This window comes from Lontra canadensis, unplaced genomic scaffold (assembly GCF_010015895.1).
Source record: "Lontra canadensis isolate GAN:19392208 unplaced genomic scaffold, GSC_riverotter_1.0 scaffold20, whole genome shotgun sequence".
Taxonomy (NCBI): domain Eukaryota; kingdom Metazoa; phylum Chordata; class Mammalia; order Carnivora; family Mustelidae; genus Lontra; species Lontra canadensis.
Window position 1 is genome coordinate 10,233,987 of NW_022631014.1, and position 23,164 is coordinate 10,257,150.

Genomic DNA, 23,164 nt, shown 5'->3' on the forward strand with positions numbered 1-23,164 from the left:
TCAACATGGGCCAGTATGGAATTCTGAAAAGATTACTTTGGCTGCAGTGGAGGATAAGGACACATTGAGCTTCTGTTCCATAAGCTGTCCCCCCCAGAGAGGCCAGACCCAGGCCACAGCTGAGTGTTTAAGACTAGGAAATGAGGAGGAACTGCAGATGAAAAATGGTCTAAGAAAAGACAAAAGCCAGACTTGGACTAGAAAAGAGAGTAATCAGTATTTTGCCCACCAGCTGTAAGACCCCTATCAAAACATTCTGGATGATTTGTTTAAAATGCGGATTTCATAGGCTCCCATCCCACCAGAGTCAGAATCCGTGGAGGTGAGACCTGGTAATCTATTTATGTGTTTTGAGTCACCCGTGACTAAAAATTATACTGCCAAAGTGGACAGGGAAGTTGGAAAATGATGAGGCTGAAAGTATTCAAAATCCCATCTACTCCTCAGCATGAGCTCAGAGCAAATTTAAAAAAGACAAGACAGAGGTGCATTGAAAGAGCTTTAACTCGAGTTCTCTTGCAGGCCAAGTCAGCCCAGCCTCCATGCACCCTGGAGCTGGTGAGAAACACCGCTTTCTGCCTGTTTCCTCACCCAGTACCACACCACCAAAGCCCCTTGCAACACTTAATGCTCAATTCTGGTTTTGTTTTTTGGTTTTTTTGTTTTGTTTTGTTTTGTATTTTAAAGATTTTATTTATTTATTTTACAGAGATCACAAGTAGTCAGAGAGGCAGGTTTGTTTTTTTTTTTTTAAGTAAAGATTTTATTTATTTATTTAACAGGGAAAGGGAGAGAGAGAGCACAGATGAGGAAGCCACGGAGGGAGAGAGAGAAGCAGGTTCCCTGCTGATCAAGGAACCAGAAACAGGGCTCGATGCCAGGACCCTGGGATCATGACCTGAGATGAAGGCAGATGCTTAACCAACTGAGCCATCCAGGTGCCCCTGAATGTTCAATTCCAAACTAAGTGTGTACGTCGATTCCTATTTTTCCTTACACACTGTGATATCAAGCATCTTATCTTCATCTCATCCTGCTTTCATTCTGTCAATGGAGACTTGCTCACAATACTTTCAATCAGGGGTGGCAAATTATAATCCACGTGCCAAATCCAGCCATCCCCTGATTTTGTATGGCCCAGAAGCTAAAACAAAAACAAAACAACAACAACAGAAACCATAAAAAGACTATTTTATGACATAATAAAACTATATGAAATTCAAATTAACATCCACAAATGAAGTTTTATTGGGGTCCACAACCATACTTGTTCATTTATTTATTATCTATGGCTGATTTTGCTCCATACATACACTACAGAAACAGAATTGAATAGTTGTGATAGAAACCCTATGGTCTACAGAGCCTAAAATATTTATTACTTTTTTTTTTTTTTAACAGAAGGTTTCTGACTCATGCTTTAAGCTTGCCTTTTAACCAGTTTGGTCAAATAACTAACAAATTGGCAAGGCCTATGAAGCAAATAACTAATTTGTAATGTAAACAATTGCCCCATCATCAAAATCCTTCATAAGCTTGACTTTTCATATTGAATTTTCTCAGTGCTAGATGTGCCTTTATCCCTGTGTACTAGGACTAGCTTACTGTTACTCAGGTGAGTCAGAATATGTATAACTTTGTAAAGGAGCTAACATAATTTTCAGCCCATAATTATGTATATTGCCTATGCTTCTCCAGAAGTAATATGACAAAACCACCATATAGTCCCTACTCTAATTCTAATTGATTTATCTGAAACAGAAATAATTACTTTTGGCTTGAAACCCACTCTGGGTTAATAGTGTACATTTGAATGATAACATTTTGTGAATATGCAAAATACTTTTGGAAACAGTAAAAATCAGATAATTGACACCAACGACAAGAAAGCTCAGTACAGAATAGCACATTTCTTGGGAGGGAGGATTAATTGAAAAAAAAAAAAATGATGTAAGTTTACTGACTCACCCTGCAAAATGTGCCCAGAGAGACACACACTGTTGACAAGACTCTTAGTAAAGATACTATAACATATTTGGTAAACATAATGGGGGTTGCCCTTGCAGGAGACCTCATTACAGCTCTTGGCTATGAAATCTTGGTGGAGAAGTAAGGTGACACTGCTGGGTTTTCTGTGAGAAGTATTCAGTTTGTGGATTATTAAGGAGGTGAGAACCAGTAAATAAGTAGGGTTAGTCTGTACAGCACTTTGCAAAATTCATTCTGTCTTTGATGTTTAGACTGCTAAAGATATTCCTTCCCAGATTCAGCTAAACCCCAGGAAATATTTTTAACCTAATTATTATTTTGCTTAGTTTTGGGTTTGATTTCTTCTTTACTTTTTTTTTTTTTTTTTTTGGTACCAGATGCCACTCTTTATAGCAATAAAATCTTCTAAAGGAGAGGAGAGGAATTGGACTTGAAGAGAGAAATAACAGACTGCTAATAAATAACCTTTGGATGTCACCTTCTCCAGCTTTCTCAGCTCTTAATAGGCCCATGAGAGAGCAGAAAATTTTAAAACCCAGTGGGAAAGGAAATTAAAATTACTTCTACCATGGGCCAGGCCTGACCAATCTAATAAAGAAAGCAACACACGTTTTCTTTATATGTCCACTCTTCAATGCATACTGTTTTTTCTAATCAATTACTTGTTTATTCCTTGATGACCAATTCAACAAGTATTTACTGATCACCCAAGAGGCACCAGTTTAAATCTCTGGCAGGTCTGCAGAAAGGTATAAGTAGTGCCTGCTGTATTAGTGAGGGTAGGAGGGATGCTGGAATGAACAATGACAAGGTGTCATTGAATTAACTAATAAAAGTTTCTTTCTTGCTCATGTAAATTTGAGTATAGAACTTGGGTCTTGGGCTACTTCCCTCTTGACCCTCTGTCATATAGTGGAGTGTCAGGGGCCTCCACTGTGTTCTCTTCAACAGACCAGCTGATGAGGGGAAAGAAAGTCAAGAATTATATCAGCAGTAGTTCTCCATGAACTAAGCATGGAAGTGGCATGACAATATGTGCTCCCATTCCACTGGTCAGAGCTTAGTCACTTGGCCACAGGTAATTGTAATGAGAAATGTGAGAAATGTGGTCTAACTCTGGCCAGGAGGAAAAGCAAACGGGTTTAGGAAGGAGTTAGCCAGTCTTGGCCACACCTGCCTTCAGAAAACTTGCTGTCTCCCACATGCCAGCCCTGAAGCACTCAATGCCATCATCAAACTTGCACTTCACACTTTACACTTCACACTTCACACTGCCCAAGGGTCTGCAATCTTCTAGCCTCCTGGGACCATTGCACATAGGGATAGGAAATGTTAACTTGATTGGGATCAAGTTAATAGGAGATCAATGGCACTCTAAGCCATTATTTTAATCTTATTAAAATAAGTAATCGACCTCAAGTCCCCTGGATCCTTTGTCTAGTGCACTTGCACTATGCTGCTAGGTTCCAGTCTTGAGTCTTTTGTGCCCCACTGGCATCCTCTTTACCATACAACCAGACTAATGTTCCTATTTAGAACATCCACGCATGAAAATTTAGCCTTAGCCAAAGTGATGCTCTCTGTTGATATGATAGGAAGGTACTATATTTTCTGGTGCATATTTCGTCAATGGTCAACCCCTCCCACCTTGGCAATCACCTGGTTGCCTTTATTCTCATTATTTGTCATTTATATGACATTGGGTACATTCAGGGTAGTATGGCCATAGAGTCATTATTTGTCATTTAGGATAATAACCTGATAAATCATTCTCAGCAAGGAGAACAGACCAGAGTTGATCCTTCTGTAACACTTTCCCTGGGATCTTTGCATTTTTAAAAAGCTATGTCATATTTTACCCAGACAAAGGGTCTCTAAAATGATATCCCTCAAATTAAAACCACCATAAGTTATCATTTCAGAGCCACTGGAATGACTAAAATTAAAAAGACAAATTTAAAAAGCGAACTTGACAAGGATGTGGACGAACTGGAACTCTCATAAATAGCTGGAGGGAGTGTAAAACCAAATAACCACTTTGAAAAACAATGGGACAATTTATTTAAAGATTAACATACATCTATCCCTGACCCGAAAATTCCACTTGTATGTATTTACCCAAGAGAAATGAAGACATATGTACACCAACCCCTCCCCACATACAAAAACATTTTGCTGTTGGAACTCCTTTAAGTTCTTCTTCTTTTTTTATTTTTTAATGTCAGCATACTTTATTTTTATTAATTTAATTTTATTTTTTTGTTATGTTCAGTTAACCAGCATATAGTACATCATAAGTTTTTGTTGCAGTGTTCAATAATTCACTATTCTTTATAGTTATTGAGAACCAAATTCCTTTCATTTTTGTCTGTTACATTTACTAAATTAGAAATTAAAACCAAGAAATTTTAAAATATTTATTCATTCACTTAAAAGCAACAACTCATTACTTAACCTAAATACCATATTTTACAAAAAAAACCCTCTATTCATCAGAATTTAAAAAAATCAGTATGAAAGTGACACTATTTTGTATTTTTCAAATTATTCTAATATCTGGCTTCATAGGAGACAGCTGGATTCTCTTATCTGCTTCCACATTCAATCTGTTTTGATAATACATACCAGGCAGTCTCTGAAACACTCTGCTGTATGTTTAAGAGAGAATGAGAAGGCAAAAGTCAAATAATGTCATTGTTATGAAAATAATTTTAGACTAGGAGCTCTCCTAAACTGGTCTCAGAAACCTCTAGGCCACTCTGAGCCACTCTTTGAAAACTACTACTAGAAGACTTTCCCACCTAGCCACAGGTTTAAGAATGGTGTATTGCATTATTTCTTATAATAGGAAAAAGTTGGAAACAATAGAAATGTGCATTTAATAGAGGATGGATACATTTCATGTGCACAATACTGAATAGCTTTTCAACTAGATAAAGTTACAGGTATCAACCTGATAAATTTCAGAAATAGTACTTTCTAAAGAGACAGGTAGAAGAAAAACATGTAGTATGAGATTATTTTTATAAAGTAAAAAAACATGAAGGAGTATTGTAAATATTATTTACTATATATAAATGTACTAAAAATTCACATAAGTTGCATGGAAATTATAAACTCTGATTTCTGAGTAATGATTCCCTTTGGATAAGAGAGGGAAGGAGGGAGAGAAATGAGAGTAGAAAGCAGTACCCAGGGGGTACTTATTTAAAATGTTTGACTTTACAATTCTAAAGCAAATATGGCATACAGCTAAGATTTGACAAAGCTGGGTAGTCAATACATGGGTAATAGTTCTTTTATTTATTATTCTTTTATGTAAGATTGAAATATCTCAGAATAATATTTAAAAATATTATGTACAAGAATACAAGAGCTTTGGGAGTGAGCTAAACAAATGTGTTGATAGTCTATGTTTTAAAGGCTATTCACAATTTTCCTGTTTTGAAGAACTTTCTAAAAATCTCCAAACATGAGAAGAGTTTAGACTCAATTCTCTCAATTCTTAAAACCTTCCTGAATCTGGAATCTTTCTAAATTTTAAAGGATTGTTCCTTTATCCAATGTGGATACCTATTTATGTTCATCTTATGAAAATTCATTGAATACTCTTCACAAAGGAAGAAAGAAAGAAAGAAAGAAAGAAAGAAAGAAAGAAAGAAAGAAAGAAAGAAAGAAAGAAAGAAAAACTGTGCAAGAAATGGAAGAGGTACAATGTTGGCATCAGCCAATGGTGCAAGAATAAAGCCTTTACTTATCCCAGCTAAGTTCACAGAAGAATGGCAATCGGCAAACACTGATCCTAAGTTTCTGTCCCATAGGAATATAGGTACCAGTATGTGGGACACATGTACAAGGATGTTTACTGATTTTAGCTATGATTAGCCATCATCAGGGGAATGGCTAAATGAATTATGGTTAGTCCATAGTGGTATATTAACCAGCCTAGATTATAGCTGGTATTGACATCTGAGAAGACAATACCTTCTCTTTGCATAATTATCTTGGTTATTCTTGAGGAGTCTTTCTTTCTCAATACTTTTAACATAATTTAATCTAAATTTAAGGAAGAAATTTGATTTTTAATTAGAATTGTCTTAAATGTAAATAATATTTATGAGAAGCTAGCTTAAATTTTTTTTTCATTTTTGTAGTTATTATGAGTGAAATGTTTTCCTTTCTTAACTTCAGGTATTCAAGCCAAGAATCTATGAGCATGAGAGAGGGAGCCAAGATAGCCATATAGTAGGAGGACCCTAGACTTGTCTCATCCCTCGAATGCCGCTAGAATCTTTGAGACCTGCAGCTTACTGAAAATATTTTTTCATGTATATAGTGACCTTACCAAATCTTCTTATTAATTCTATTGATTTTTTTTTTTTAATAGAGGTTTGTTACTTTTCTTTGTAGGTTCCTTGGGGCTCAGGTGTGTTTGACCAAGGGAAAGTGAAGTGGTCCTGCCTCATGGCCTTCAGTTTAACAGCTAGCCCCTGCTGAGATACCTAGACAGAGGAATATTCCTGCTTTCCACTCTCCTTGTTTCCTTTTCAATACCCGGTCCTTCTGTTCAGTTCCTTCTTGACCTCTTGGGGACTAGGAATACCTAACACTCTCATGGAAGGTATGACCAAGAAGTAATGATCTTCTTCCTGGAGTTTGCCAAACTCCAGAAGGAAAATTCTTGCCTGGGGATCCACAAAGGAGATAACCCAGACAACAAGGAAGAGAGTGCCCACATCAATTTTCCCATAGGGTCTCACCACCCATCCAGCTATCTGGGTCAAGCAGGGGTAAACAGTGGAATTGGTAGGAATGTTGAAGGGTTGCACTTGGTTACATGGTCACTGAATCCCTTTCTTCAGATTTCTAGATTATAAGGCCTAATACATTCAATACTACTTTTTAAGGATGCTGTTGAGAGATATATTTATGGCTTCATCCTGGCTCAGGTACATAGTGACCTGGCTTCCACATTCCCCTACTCTCATTCTCTATCCAACCACGCATGCACACATACACACACACACACACACTTTGGTTAAGTGGAGTCCCACAATGGGAATGCCATTTCAGGGATACCTAAACCACGGGGTTAAAAACCTACATTCAATGGAAAGAATTACAGAATAACTGATTAAATTATCCATGCAAGAAGGTACATCACACATTACTATTGGAGGCTGAAGAGCAAAGTACATAACATGATATGTTAGCTGGTGTCCAAAGGTAGCTCTAAATGAGCCACAACTCCCGGTTTTCCTGCCCTTGTGTTATCCACTTGGAGATTGAATCTGGGCTAAGCCTGTGACTGCATTCAGCTGACAGAATGCAGGGCAAGTGACATCAGGATGGTTCTAAGGCCTAAACATATAAGAAGGCCTAACAGCTTTGAGCCACAGAGTAAGATGTCCAGCTACTTTGCTGGAGAGACCATGTGGAGACATCAGATGTAAAGACCAACTGAAGGGGAGAAAGAGAAAGCCAACAACACCCTGTCTGCCCCCCACCAGCCAAGGGCCCAGCTTAGATGTCCTTGACAAGATGACAGATTCGTGAGTGACAAATCCTGAACACTCAAGCCCTGTCCACTGGACTACAGTTCCAGGGAGACCCTAGTGAGAACAGCAGAAGAACCATCTAACAGAGTCTATGGGAAAGAGTGGGGGAAATAACATGCAAGTGATCTTGGAGGTCAGTCCTTGCTGAGGCTTCGGCTGGCTTCATTCATTCAAATATCCACTCTTCAGAAGGCCAACCCACAGAACGTACAGAACCACACAATGGTTGTCATTTTAAGCCACGAAGCATTTGGAGTGGTTTGAGTCGCTGCAATACACAACCAAAACACGTTAAGGCAGAAATTTGGGGTGAGGATGGGGACTCTCAAACCCACATGATGACTTATTTCTAGGGCTGGATTTTCTGTTTTGTTCATTAGTTTCATATCTCTCACCAGACCCTCTGCTGCCTTGTTACACAAACATACCAATCTTAAATTATTACAGGGACATTCCTGACTCCCAGGGATTTAAAAATGCTTTTTTAAAAAATATTTAAATATTTAAATACGAGCTGCCTTGGAACCTGGAGTGAAGAACTCTGATAAAAGCCGCCTTCCGTCTACAGCTCCCCAACACACGTACGCACCCGCTGCTGAAAGCACGGAGACTAATTTCATTTCTCAGAAGCACGAGGTTTTCTGAATCCAGCCTTCGATCCAGTGAAGTGTTTGTGAAAGAGTAAAATAACACACACTCACACAGGCTCGTGAAATCATCATCATAATACAAACCCCTCGGACTTCTTTTTCTTTTTCTTTCTCTCTCTCTCTCTCTCTTTTTTTTTTTTTTTTTTTTTCAGCTGTGAGGCAGCACCTGCCATTAGCTGTGGTGGTTCCTATTTTCATATTGTCTGACAGTAGCAGTTGGATCAGGCTTGAGCCAGTGTGACTGAGAGGCAGGCTCCCTGCTTCCACAAAGCTGAATTTAATAAGATGAGAACAGCATGCCAAGATGGGGAGCTCCCTCCCTAACACTTATCCTGACACCAGCCCCTCAGCGGGGCCGTATTGCCTCCGTAATCTGGGTGAGCAGGACAGAGGGTCCTGCTTACAAGTTCAATATAATGGAACAGCAGGGGGCGAAGGGCTGGCAGAAAAGCTTAGCAAAGTTAAAGCCTATTACTCTATGCTTGAGGAAAAATGAGTCACAAAATATTACACCCAGAGCAAGACTTGAACCTGCCAAATGCAGCAGCAACACACGCTAAGCTTGTCCATAATGGTGCATTCATTATGCCATGGTCCAGGGTAATGTGGATTTAAATGTCTTTAACCCAAATGGAAATGTATATGCAAATTTCCCCATAAGCCCATCCCTCCCTCGCTATTCTTTGGCCCTATTTGAATCTAATGGGCAAGGTGACTGCATACTACAGATGTCAAAGAAAATGATGCCTTTTTAATCTGCCTTTAGTGGCAGGAAGAAGGCAAGAAACTGCACCAAAACCGTTCAGCTGCACATTACGGCCTTTGTTGTTTTATGGCTCTTGTGGTGTTCAATTTAAAACTAATGGGAGAAAGAGCAAACAAATGGTCTCTGAGATCAGTCTTCGCTGAGGCTTGGGCTGGCTTAGTGAATTTGAACACCAACTCCTCATAGAAAGGAGCTCTAACACAAACTAATCAATACTAGCTAATCAAATCAAACTCTTAAGACTTGGAACAGACTTGCCTCACACTTTCAATCAACGGGTGCCCCAGAACCAATCCAGCGCTCCATCCGACTAAAAGGCCATTATGTAGAATCCTGGATATGAAGCTGCTCTAGGACTGGGGTCTTTTGAAAGATCAACAATAGAACCAAGACTTGTCATTCCCACTGCTCCCGCTAGATCAGCTACGACAGGTTCTTATTCCAGCAAATTCACTCAGATCGTCAGATGTGGTGTCAATGATGGAGCCACCAATTCCTAAGCTCTTACCATGGGCCACGAGCTTGGCTGGGTGCCTCCTATCCCTCATCTCTGATCTTTATGTATTGGGTTGTACAGTTTCTTGCGGTACTTCATGGCATTTCTGTACCAAGAAATCTCAGCTTCTTTATTTATGGCCAGTCTAGTTCTCCAGGGGAGAAGCAACATTAAAGTTCAGACTGGACTAATTACATTTTTTATTATCTTCTGATTTCAATAGCCTCTTTGGTGTGTGGTGTCTGTCCAATATATGTTATCTTTTAGATCTCCTCTCTGTCCCCTTGTGCCTTTTGAAGGTGGTTTCTGGAGCTCTATGCCACGTGCCAATAGAGAATTGGGACCCTGGATTTGTGTGGTAACTCTCAGACCTCTGGAACCCTCCGCCTTGGCATAGCTGGTTGGTCAGCTGCATGGACGGAAGAACAATCATATCTTCACCACCATGTGGAACTTCCTATTGGCTTACTTCTAGAAACTGGACCTGGCCTATTGATTGTTTATAATGTGCTTGCAGATGCATCCCAAGGTATATTCCAATCCACTGCCTGTCTCTGAAGCTTTGTGTCTACACATCAGTACTGGAAGAAAGATCAATTGCTGGCCAGGGAGAGAAGCCCACTTTCTTAGGCTAACCTCTCCAATTTTTCCATCAGCCAATGGTGTATTTGTATTCCCACTCTATGAGGACATGGTATAGACATGACTGTGGGGATCTTCCTAGGATCTTAGCTATGTCTAGGGAAGCAGACCATGAAAGTGGTGTTGTGGTGTCTCCTACATCTATCAGAACATTTCTATTGTCTTCTTACTTCATGTGCAGGACCAAGAGTGAGGGAAATGGGAATCTTGGCATTGATGTCCTCTCTTTATCTTTCTCATCTTTCTTTTGTTCAACACTACCCTGGGCCCAGAAGTGGGGCTTACCCCTTTCTCTTCCTGTCTAGACAGACTCCCTTACTTTCTATGCTAAGTTCTTCTTACACTCTGACTGTCCTAATTTAGGTTCCTCAAAAGGAGGCAAAGATTGAAATGGATCTAGATCACTTGGGAGAGGCAGAGAATACCAAAAGAGGACTGGGAAATGAGAGAGGGAAGGGAAGTCCGTGAGAAACAACATTCTACATCAGTCACCGCTGTGGGCAACTGAACCTTAATCCCATGGGAAAACTCTGGGTACTGGTCAGAGAACACATTCAGACTTATCCAAGGTAAGGAAGCTGCAGCATTTATACACCCATTCCTGTCACTCACTGACTGAGGACCACTTCATTTGGGATAATGGGACTAGTTTTGTACATGTGTTAAAACTCATAGAATAAAGATATACAGACGAAAATAAGCCCGGGAAAAAATGCCCATCATCATATGCTGTCAGGGAAATGCAAATTAAAACAATGAGATACTGCTACACACTTCTCAGAATAGCAAAAATCCAAAACACCGACACTACCAAATGCTGGCAAGGACGTGGCACAATACATTCCCACTGCTGGTGGAGACACAAAACGATATAGCTACCTTGGAAGATAGTCTGGTAGTTTCTCACTATACCAAGCACACACTTACCATACAATCCAGCAATAGCACTCCTTGGTATTTACCTAAATGATTTGAACACTTATGTCCATTGGTATATAAAAACCTGCACAGTGATGTTTGTAGCTTATAATTGCCAAAACCTGAAAGCAACCATGATGTCCTTCAAGAGATGAATGGATAAATAAAATGTGGTACATTCTGACAATAAATATTACTCAGCAATAAAAAGAAATGAGCTGTCAAGCCATGAAACACATGAAGGAAACTTAAATGCATATTAGTAAGTGAAAGAAGCCAATCAGAAAAGGTTAAAAAGAAAAGGATTCCAACTCTTTGGCTCAGGTCATGATCTCAGGGTCCTGGGATCAAGCCCTGCATCAGGCTCTCTGCTCATCGAGGAGCCTGCTTATTCCTCTCTCTCTCTCTGCCTGCATCTCTGCCTACTTGTGATCTCTCTCTGTCAAATAAATAAATAAAATCTTAAAAAAAAAGAATTCAGCTTTAAGATCAGAAGATAATAAATTATTTACCTGTTTCACTTGTTTACTTATTTTATAGGCATTACTCATTTTCTCTTCTGAAGTGATAGGCCTCCCAATACATCCTTGAACATCCAAGATTACAAAAGAGCATGATTTAAAGAGGTGATAATCATTCCTTGATTTAATAGTTTCAAATTATTACCTCTGCTACCTTTTCAACCCTGCCAGGAAGACATTACTACCCTCATTTTCTAGACAAGGAGGCCCTGGCGTAGAGAGTTTAAATGACTAACCTCTGTTGGTAGCTGTGGTAATCTGTGAACTGAATGCAGGTCTGCATGGTCCCAAAGTTTAGGTTCTACTCACAAAACACAAATACAAATGTTCAAGATCAGTTATTGATAACTCACACAAATGGGTAATATTGTATCTGGAAAGAAACCTCCAAGGTGGAAAAGATAGGAGGGGAAAGGAAAAGAAAGAGGTGGGAGCCAGGGACAGCAGTCAAAACCCCAGCTTCACCTACGTACCACACTTTAGTGAGAAGGAGCTGGAGTGGCATAAGATGGTGTTTTGGGTTTTTTCCCTTAAGTTGTTTGTTGTTGTTGTTGTTGTTTTCTTTTCTTAACTTAAGGGAGTGATTACCTTAATTCCAAACACTAAAGAAAACATGGTTATTACATTTCTACCTCCACTGGTCCTGCCACGATGTTAAATAATTCAGACATTTGTTCTGCATTGTTCTTATTCCAAATAAAAGCATTTCTTCACCCAACCAGTTCCAGTCATGGAGCATCACTGATTTGCCATTGCTTCAACAAGACCAAAAGATCCTAGCCGTGGATTATTTAATTCCAAATGACATTAACAGTTAAATCCTGGCATTTCGCAGACCTGTCATAATTTTCCTAAAAATTATTTCATTGACTCGGTGAACTTTCTTCTTCCATATCTTGATCTGAAAAACAAACACCCAAACAAAACCCATTACACCTTGGAACACTGAAAAAAATAAAATTTAATAAAAAAAAAAACTATTACAATGTTCATTCTAGTTCAGTGAAAGCTATGCATGAAAATGGAGAATAACTTGATCAGGTATCAATATGACAAGAAATTCATTACTTGATAGAACAGGACTAGCTTTTGAATAAAAATCCAGTGGATATTTTTAATCAAACTGAAGCAGTTACAAAAGGAATTTAAACATAATTTGATTTGTTCTAAATCGAAATACTATCCCAACCATGAGGGGGTGCCACACTTTCTTTTTTTCTCTGAACTTCTTCCTGAAACACCCCACCATCCCACTTTCCAATTCCCAAGAAGGTACTTTTACCCATAGCACAGAGCTACTTAATCTATTATGGAATGCATCTGTCTGTGTGTTTTGGCCAGTTTTCTTCTCTGAAACCCAGTAGCTCATGAGCTCGTGAAGACAAGGACAACTTCTAGACAGCTGTAGCTTGATACCTAACATGTCTTACATGCTCCCAATGGTTACAAAATGAGTGAATTACACTTCTGTTCATTCGGCCTGAAGCCTAGCCTAGGTTAGGAGACAACACGTGGAATCAGAAGGAGCTGGTATAAAATACTAGTTACCCCTCTGTGTGACTGTTGGCAAATTGCCTAACCTCTGTAATCTTCTGTTTCTTCATTTGTGTTATGTTAACATTAATATTCACCTGTCCAGGATGTTAAGCCAATAAGTGAGATATTGTGAGTCAGTTGCTTGTCATTTTATGTAGCAAATAGTAAGCGCTCAATAGTGGGTAAGCAGGTTCTCAACAGACACTGCCTGAAGCCATGTTAACATTTAGAATGTATTTGTTCCCACAGTCAAACTAGTCTGAGAGGCTAAATATACAAAGCAATGGTTCTCAAATCTCAGTGTGTGCTAGGATCATCTGAAAAACTTAACAGAACAGATTGCTAGGTCCCAGCTCAACTTTCCAATAAAGTGGGCCTAGCGGAGGGTCTAATAATTTGCATTTCTAACAATTTCCTGGGTGATGCTGATGCTGCTGGGCCTGGGACCACACTTTGAGAAATGATTCTGTTTCCTCCCCTTCCTCTACATCCCCAGCAACTGCACTCTAGAATCACTCAAGAGGCTTTCAAAATTATTGATGTTTGGATCTCACAGTTTCTGATTTAATAATAGGTCTCTGGTGAGGCCTGAGTATTGGGATTTTTTTTTTTTTTTAAAGCTTTCTAGATGCTTCTAATGAGAAACTAAGGTTGAGAATCATGGCCCTCCACGTATGCCAGTAGAACCTTGCATCTCAATGTGTGGTTCCCTGATCAGCAACATAAGCATCACCAGGGAGCTTGTTAGAGATGCATAAATTCTGACCCCACCCTGACTTAACTAATGAAAGTCTGCATTTTTAGTAAGATCTCCAGAGAATTCCCATGCATGTTAAAGTTTGAAAAGCCCTGAACCAGAGAATCCTCCCTCCCAACTTACATTAGAGAAACAATCACCAGATCTCACCTTTGCCCTACTTGAGTTTTCCCTTCCTGAGATACTGGGATTTAGGACGGAATACAGAACTCACGATCTCACCCCCAAGGCAGTGGTTTTTACTTTCTACTTTGCAGGTGTGAACCTGAGGAGCCTTCTGTCTTTGTCCCCGTCCTTTTCTCCTCCCTGTCTTCCCAGACTCAGTTTCCATCTCCAGACACAGCCTGCATCACACCTATTTATTAATGCTGAGGTTTCACCGGATTCGAGTAAAGACAGGAGGCAGGATCAATGTCTTAGTGGGATTCAGAAAAACGAAACTTTGCTTTAAAAAATAAGGTAGCACCTGGTTGCTCCCTACATTACCCTAACACAGAGATGTGTTGTGAGATGGTATTAAAATAGAATCCTTACCCACTGTAGGCTGGAAAGTGAAAAGTAACATGGAAGAGATGCCTAATGATTTGGAAAAAGGAAAAGATCCCTAAGTAAAGAAATGATGAGGTGTCCGTGACCAGAGAAACCTGAAATGTGCTAATTGAATGCCCTCAGATGCCATTATCAGTGAAGCCCCTCTGGAGCTAACGGCACAAGCACATCTGAGCAGAAACCTGAGCTAACAGCACAGAGACCTGTCTTGACAGCTTAAGCAGAGTTCAGTGTGCGTGAGTCAGCAGGGGAGGATCCTCATGCGCACAGTTCATTAGAAATCCTTCACAAACAAGAGGGAAAATCTCTTCCAGTTGAGTGTGCCAGGCATACTCAAAGAGAAGACAAGTTTGGTCTTTAGAAAGAATAATGGCCATATTAGGGACATGTGTGTGTACCTACACACTCACGTGCACATGCACACATTACAGATCACAATTTTTGTTACTCAAAATGTGTTCCATGGACAAGTATCAGCATCATCTGTCCCTTCCCCCTCACTGCCCCACCTACTCTTAAGAGTCTACATTTTCATTCTTTTTTCTTTCTTTCTTTCTTTTTCTTTCTTTCTTTCTTTCTTTCTTTCTTTCTTTCTTTCTTTCTTTCTTTCTTTTCTTCCTTCCTTCCTTCCTTCCTTCCTTCCTTTCTTTCTTTCTTTCATTCTTTCTTTTTTTTTGTTTTTTGAGAAATCTCCATACTGTTTTTCAGAATGGCAGAACTAGCCTATGATCTAAACACTGCTCCACTAAGTATTTACCCAAGGAATACAAAAATATTAATTCAAAGGAATACATGCACCCCAACGTTTACAGCAGCATTATCTACAATAGCCAAATTATGGAAACCACCCAAATGTCCATCAACTGATGAATGGATAAAGAAAGTAGATATAGATGATATAGATATACCAAATTTTTATGCAACTGGGAGATATGGTTTTGCATGAGGAACATTTGAATCTATATAATCATGAAGTATGCTTTACTGGAATTTGTTGTGCATAAGAAATCTTGATTAATGGGAACTCAAAGCAAGGAAAAATAAAAGCTGATGTCAAGAATAAACTTTCTTGGGCTGCCTGGGTGGCTCAGTGTGTTAAGCCTCTGCCTTCAGCTCCAGTCATGATCTCAGGGTCCTGGGATCGAGTCCCACATCAGGCTCTCTGCTAGGCAGGGAGCCTGCTTCCTCCTCTCTCTCTCTCTCTCTCTCTCTCTCTGCTTGTGATCTCTCTCTGTCAAATAAATAAAAAAATCTTTAAAAAAAAAAGAATAAACTTTCTTAGACATAACTATCTCTAAGATACATCCTACATTCAGAATATATTCAACAGAGTACATCATACTTTAGTTTCTATAGATTTGTGCAATGACTATCAGTACTTAGAATGATTATGCTAGACAGAGTGTCAGCAAATGTTTTCTGTAAAGGACCAAATAGTAAAATTTTTTGGTTTTATAAGCCATATTTAGTCTCTGCAGAAACTACTCAGCCATAGACAATAAGTAAACAAATGATTGTACTTGAGTTCTAATAAAATGTTATTTATAAAAATGAGTAGATTTGACCTACAGGCTGTAGTTTTCCAACCTCAGTAATAGAAGATTATAAGAACTTCATTATTTAAAAGTAAAATGGAATAAACTTTACTTAAAATGTCAACATAAGTTAGTGTGGGGAGAAAGCAGGATATAAACATCTCCATACACTCGTACTTATACTGTTTTCACACAAGAAAATGAACTATAATTCCTTACCAAAATTTTCAGGTGCAATGTTGGCAAGGAGAGGCAGTGGCAAGATGCTCTGTTAACCTGTAAGTTAACAGAATATGTATTTAACTAGGCCATGATATTTCTCAAATAGTCAGGTTATACAATATTACCTTGCAAAGCCCATAGGACCTAGGATGATTTTATTCTTCATCATAAGAAGAATCGTGTAATGGCTTGAGTAGGTGAACTGGAGCCAAAACCCACCTCAGTTTTCCAGAGGAAGCAGGGAAATGGGAAAGCCAGCCAGGAGTTGGTGGAAACATAGGCAGTCAAAATGACATCCATTCCACTGCAAGGACCCTTAGCCATTTGGTCTGTGCAGTGTAATGGAAGATTATTTCAATGCTAAGACTGTTGAGTCCTAACTGGGTAGGTAAAGAGCTTCAGGTTCCTAGTAATTTCAGTTCCTTCCCTCAGAAGAATGGAAGTCACAACAATTAACCCAAAAGGAAATTCAGCCAAGCCTGAGATGTTATTGTGGGCCCCTTGACAACATATAATTCATTAGGCTTCATCGCTGGTAAGACCAAGTGTGCCCACATGAGAATCCATTTCTCTAGCAAATAAAACACATTTAATTATTAGCTTGGTCTAAGGCAGATGGTCCTCTGATTTGAATTTGCTTGATAATTTTAGAAGACATACATTTAGGCTTAGTTGGAAATAATTATAAAAGTATGCTCTCGGTAAAATATTCTGGATTTGAAAAAAAAGAAATTAGTTTGACTCAGGGATTCAGCAAGCGAGTGTCATGTTTTCCTTTTCATGGTGATGGTGGTGGCAGTGACTTTCTTTGGAGGTTTGGTTTCAGACTCATTTACTAAGTTCTTCATCAGCTTCTCCCTTTCCTCCCATCCTAGAAGTATTCCTCCTCCAAGGCAATAGGTGTTTAACACAACAAACTTGCTGATTAACTAGAAAGAATTATCTCTTAATTCAGTATTGGGCAAACTGGAAATATTTTACATATTTTGGCAAAAATTGGACTTTTTTCAGAGATAAATTATTTGTAAGCAAGTCTCTTCGATATAAACCTCCCTTTGAATTTAGGGCTTGTGGAAAGTGTGTAACAGTTTCCTTTTCTGTGGCATTCTGTGCAAATTGGCCATCAGAGTACCACTGTAGAGAGTCATTCACAAAACAGAAGGTGGGGTTCTGATTTGACTGGGATAATCTCATTTTTCCCCAGCTATCCCAACAAATTATTAGTAGAGTCCGCTCTCAATCTCCAAAGTGTCCCAATTGAAAAAATAAGTGTCCAGATTGGACAATGAATTCTATGGTCACTGTAATGAGAGCTGATGTCTACCGACCACTTTCTTGAAGCACTCTGCTAAGCACTGCTATGCAGATTATTTCATCAAACACTCACAACATCTCTCAGAGAGTACATCACCATTGCTTTCAATTTATAATGAAGAAACTGAGTATAAGAGAACTGCAGTTACATGAATAGTGACTAACAAAACTTAGATCTTAATCCATGAAAAAGATTCTTAAAGTCAGAATGTCAAACCACAACATTCCATCTAATTAAAACCTGCAGTTAGAACAAGATGCTAGGAAATCATCCTCTTGTTTTTGGAAACTATGTTTGGAAGAAGGTGAGAGTCAAAGAGGGATGGAAAGAAAGGTAGAAGCTGCACAAAGTCAATACTTTTATGTGCAGTGTAGTTTCCACATCCTCTCTTTCTTAGTTGGCATAGTCTAGCTTAGGATATGAGGTCAAATGTATATTTTCAGGGGGATTTGTACTTACCTGTCCATGTCTAAAGCTGTGGGTGGAGATGAAATCATGAAGAAACAAACAAGAGATGAGGTGGGCAATACATTGTATGGCAGCCCTATCTATAATAAAATATTCATATAAATTCATTTCTGTTTAGGCACTTCTAATGCTTAATTCTCAGCTTAGTGCATATCTTTTAATATTTCTTGTGATATTTCATTTAGAAGACAACAAATGTGATAATTTATTTAAACCCTTATGGAAATCACTAAACCAAGCCCCGGAGGGTGGGAATGAATCCACAGACGAAGATGGGAGCCTCCAAACCAGAGATAATTATGAGATATCATACCAAAGTCTTTTATAAGAGAAGTAGGTAAAGCTATTTCTGGAAAAAGGAGGCCTTATTAAGGATGTAGCTTTATCCTAGATGTGAAATACACAGTCAAAAGTTTATCTGGTAGTCTATGTAGAGGAGGAATATTCCAGAAAAAAATGTGATCAAACTCATGCAAGCCCTTTGCAAAATAGGGCTAAAAGAAGAAGAGGCCAAGTTTTTCTGCTTCAGGGCAAAATGGCAAGAAGATAGAGGAGAAAAAAGAGAAATCATAGTTTCTCTGGTCAGAGATAAGGGCTCTCCCATTTGGTGTCTGATGAGCTCCCACCGACAGGACAGGATTGCCTTGAAGCCAGAGGAGTAGGGAATGTAAAGGAAGAATAAAAACAGAGCATTTTCTCCTCTTTCTGACCACCAGGAGCCCCCATTGTTTTTCTTCAAGCCAAAATTCAAGGGCTTCTTTGGAGTGCTGTCTGTATCTGGAGCATGGTTCCAGGTATCTAGCTGTCTCCAGATCTAGAACATAAGATACCAGTGGGGGAAAAGTTTGCCTCACCCCTGATTTGGTAGTCTGAGTTCTGGTTTCCCTCCCTCAAACTGCCTGCTGTGATTAACTTTCCAGATTCCTCAGAATTTTCAATGCATTCACTGAGAGACACAGAATGGAGTATTTTACCATCTTGACTAGAACTGGACAAAAAAAGAACATCTTAATTACTGTAAGGAGACCAGCTCTATTACTGAAAGTGTCCAGAAAACTTACTACCTATATTTTGAGAAGGATATGGGACCTGTCTTAGATTTCACCCAAGAACTAGTGGAAAAAAGAATAAAGTTGCTTTATGAATGGTCATTCAACCTACTAGCCACATATGGCTAAATCTTCATAAAGAATATTTACAGGTATTTCACCTTCAGTAATCAATTCTATAGAGCTGGCAGGGGGAAAAAAAGTCAATCTGAAAGCACTTGAGATGCTTAATTATTTTTCAGAGTAGAGAGTATGGGAGAAAAAGCTCAGTATCCTAACTTTGGCTTTCTGCTTCACTGAATCAACAAAATAAAGGGAAGTCTTCAGCCGGTGGCTTCAGATTGAGGCAAGATGAGAAATTCATCATGCCTGCATTATTGTTGGAGGATTGATTCAAAAATAAAGACCTAAGTTTCAGCTGGTCCCAAACTATGGAGAATTTTACCCACACAAAGCCCCCATTTGCCAATGCAAATCTGATAATTGGACACTTAATTACCCTATTTGCACACATAAATGAAGGGTGTGCCGGCGAGAAATCAGAACCCTCTCTTAAAACTTTGGCCCCAAGCAATGAAACCACATGCTTTTGTCAACAGCTAAATTGATTAGAATTGTGTTTATTTCTGCTCGTGTTAGTCCACATGTATTTTCACTGGAGCCTGATGTCTATTGAGTTAAAGCTTAGTTAAAAAACCTACGTTATGCAGAAAACCTAGATAGTAATTGCCAACTATGTGCCAAGAATCCTTTCATTTTATAGAGAATACAAGGTCTGAATAAAAAGAAATATTCTTTGCAACTTCATATGCTTGGGCAGACTCAGCAGCCTTAGAGTCATAATAAAGACAGAAGGGCCTTTTAAAAAGAATACTTTAAGCAAAATTTCCAGCATGGATTACTCTCTTGGGTAAATGGCTCAGGCATTGAATTCTCCTATTTCCCTGGGGCAGGTAAAGGGGTGAATTTTCTCTGAATATCTTCTAGCTAGACAGTGTCCTAACTATGTCCTGGGGGAGTGGAATCTTTGATTTGGAAGCATCTATTGTGAGTAGGTCCATCTGGGTTTCCTCCCCATGAATAGAAACATCAAGAATTGGCTGTTTCTTGATTGTTGATTATATATAGACCTGAGTTCTAGTCCTGGCTCTAATTCAAACAAGCCATGTACTACTGGAGACAGATTCAATTCCTTACAATTGCTGAATAATAGTAAAGGAAAAAGGGAAAGCTTGTCAGGGAGGGCCAGGCAGTGGGTCTGAGAAGTGGAGACGGGCCAGGGGAGGCCCTATAGTGTCGAAAAGAAGCAATAAGGAGTGGTCAATGGATTTGGTGATTTAAAAGTCACTGGTAGCTTAATCTTTGTTTTGGTCACCAGATACTAAATAAATTCTTGTTGAGTGAGTGACTTACTTATCAGCACAATTTATTGAGCACACTGCACAGGGAGCACTGTGTGAGGAGTCAAGAGTACCCAGAAAGAGAAAAGGGACTCTTGTCTATAAAACTACTACAAGAGTGCTACTTGAAGAGTAAAAATTCACTAAGGTGGAACAATATTAAGACAAAGTTGAAAGACTCAATGTGAAGATAAGGAACAAGATGACTCTGACTTCTTACATAGTGCTGGGATGCCTGCTATGATTCCATGGAGGGGTTCTGACTTCACGGGCTCAAACTATAGAATGATCAGAGCTGGATTGCCTCCACCACTACTGTGATGTCCTGGGGTTCAGCAGGTGCCAAACAGAGCAGAGGAGCTATGCATCAAAGGTTGCCCCACCTTAACACAGTGAAAACTAGAGAACTTTGGGCACAGGCCTGGATTTTGCCAGCCTGAAAGGAGAATGCTTACCTTTATCATTGCATTGGTCTTCTGGATTATGGGACTTCAGAGCACTCCTGCTTGGGCTCTGTCTTCTGTTATTGCTCACAGTATATATCTCAGATATACGACCCAATACTCATTTTTATTCTTCTTTCACATTTAAAACAGAAAACAAATACATCACCCCTTGTAAAATTATGCTTCTGTCCCTTGTTTTATTCTCAAGGTTAATTTTCCAACACATCCCTCTGCTAATGGAGTTATGTGTGAAAACTGTCAATTTCTGGGGTGCCTGGGTGGCTCAGTGGGTTAAGCCACTGCCTTCGGCTCAGGTCAGGATCTCAGGGTCCTGGGATCGAGTCCCGCATCGGGCTCTCTGCTCAGCAGGGAGCCTGCTTCCCTCTCTCTCTCTCTCTGCCTTCTTCTCTGTCTACTTGTGATCTCTCTCTCTGTCAAATAAATAAATAAAAATCTTAAAAAAAAGAAAGAAATTTGTCAATTTCTGTCAAGCAGAAATGCAAGCCATTTATGTTGTATTCATTATTATGATCAATGTCTTCACCGTCCCCTACCCCTCAATTAAAAGTATTATTTAATATTCATCACAATTTCTTTTTCTTCTTTTGTGTCTTCTTTTTTTGAGAAGCTGCTGGTGCAATTCCAATGGGTTGACCAGAAGTAGCTCAAAAAGTAACTGACTATTTATTGAACACAGAAGAAACAGTGTTATTATCAACGGTTAAACAAAAACTCTGACCAAACTTTAGAGGTCAAAGGGCTAAGAGAAATGTTTTTTCACTGCTAAAAACCTGTGAATTTTAGCTAGGTCTTGTTGGTTTAGAAGCTTAAGAAAGAAAAAGTAACTAACATTTATTGTCTACTAGATTCCAGGCTCATTGACCACATCATCTCAGTTAACTCTTTCTACTACCTTGAGATAGTTATTACATTCACTTTACAGACCATGAAAGTGTTGTTTGGAGAAGTTTGGCACCTTGCATAACACCATCAAGTGAAGGAGAATCATCAGAAGGAATGTTCTACAACCTCAAGATACATCTAGGATATTGGTGTTGTTTAAGCCATGGATAGCGAATCAATTCAAGTGCCATGACTGGAGTTTTTAAAATTAAGAGACTAGATTAGATTTGGAAATATCCTAGTATTATTTCCCTTAAGCTTTTGCTTTATGGGGTGTGTGCCTGTGTGCATGCATGTATGCATGTGTGTGTGTGTGTGTGTGTGTGTTAATTAGTGTACTATGTGATGATGAAAAATTTATTTCTCCCTATGAGTTATGGTCAAAAATTTTGAAAGCCACTACAATTGCTCATGCTGTCACTATGCAATAGGAATAATTTGTCTAGTTAATTATCATTGGGACATCTATATAATTTTTAATCCAAAGCACTTCAGAGAATGAGAGGAAGTTCTATTATTAATTACATAAAGTTAGCAAACATAACCAGAATTATTCTGGGGAAAGTGGAATAGGTGTTCATCTGATTATAACCCACTCTTCATTTCCAATTATCTCTTCCATTGTAGTGACAAAGATGACTGATAAAAAGTAGGAAACTCACTTAGGAGAGTACATAACACATGTCATACTTGGGGAAGTAAAACAACCACTATTTCAGGCTATAATTATATGTTCTTCTCTAGCACACCATTGAGATCTAAATCATTGTAGACTTGCCCAAATGATGTCCCTTATTTGGCAATTGCAATGCTTGTCAGCATAATCTAGAGTTATTAATTTTGTTAGCAATTAAATTGTTAAAGTATAAAATAAATAATTCAAATATAAAAAGGTCTCTTGTGTCAAGGGTAAAGGGGGTATGATAGTTTTGTGTCCATAACTCATTTATTCAATATCCACTGAATTCCTATAGATAATAGCAGGAGCATTTGCAAAGTTAACTTCATCCTTTTACCTTCACTACACTTACAAAATGTGTAGGGTATTAGTTTTAGAAGGCTGAAATTCTAAAGTAAATAACTGGATGGAAATACATGGAGGAAGCAAGAATCAAAATACCTTATGTCATGTTCAATCTGAAAATATGGATGCTATGTCTATGGACAGGTACTTAGTGACTTTGGAAGCATATGTAGTCCTTCAGCACACCTTGCTCTTCTGTTCACCTTTGACACCTTCTAGAAAAGAATGGAAAATGTCAGGTTATTAGGAGCAGTTGACTTTTTTGCTACTGTAGCTCTTCCAGTTTTTTTCCTTGTATTTATTCATTTTGTAGATCTATTTGTAATTTATATGCTGGGCACTATGCTTAAATGCTAGGGATAGGAAGATGAATAAGAAATATTCTTTGTCCTCAAAATATGTGTAGTCAGAGAGAGATAC

General features: G+C 38.8%; 1 long non-coding RNA gene across 2 annotated transcripts; it reads right to left on the reverse strand.

Annotated features, from left to right (window-relative positions):
* Positions 1 to 886: 886 nt before the first annotated feature.
* LOC116869674 lies at positions 887 to 22,954 on the reverse strand. Of its 2 annotated transcripts, none has more exons than XR_004383086.1 (3): positions 22,841 to 22,954; positions 20,827 to 20,946; positions 887 to 1,144 (listed from the first exon to the last, which is right to left on the reverse strand). It is a non-coding gene; the product is annotated as an uncharacterized LOC116869674 (long non-coding RNA). The 2 variants fall into 2 exon arrangements; XR_004383085.1 differs by having other exon boundaries at positions 20,827 to 20,949.
* Between the last annotated feature and the right edge of the window lie 210 nt (positions 22,955 to 23,164).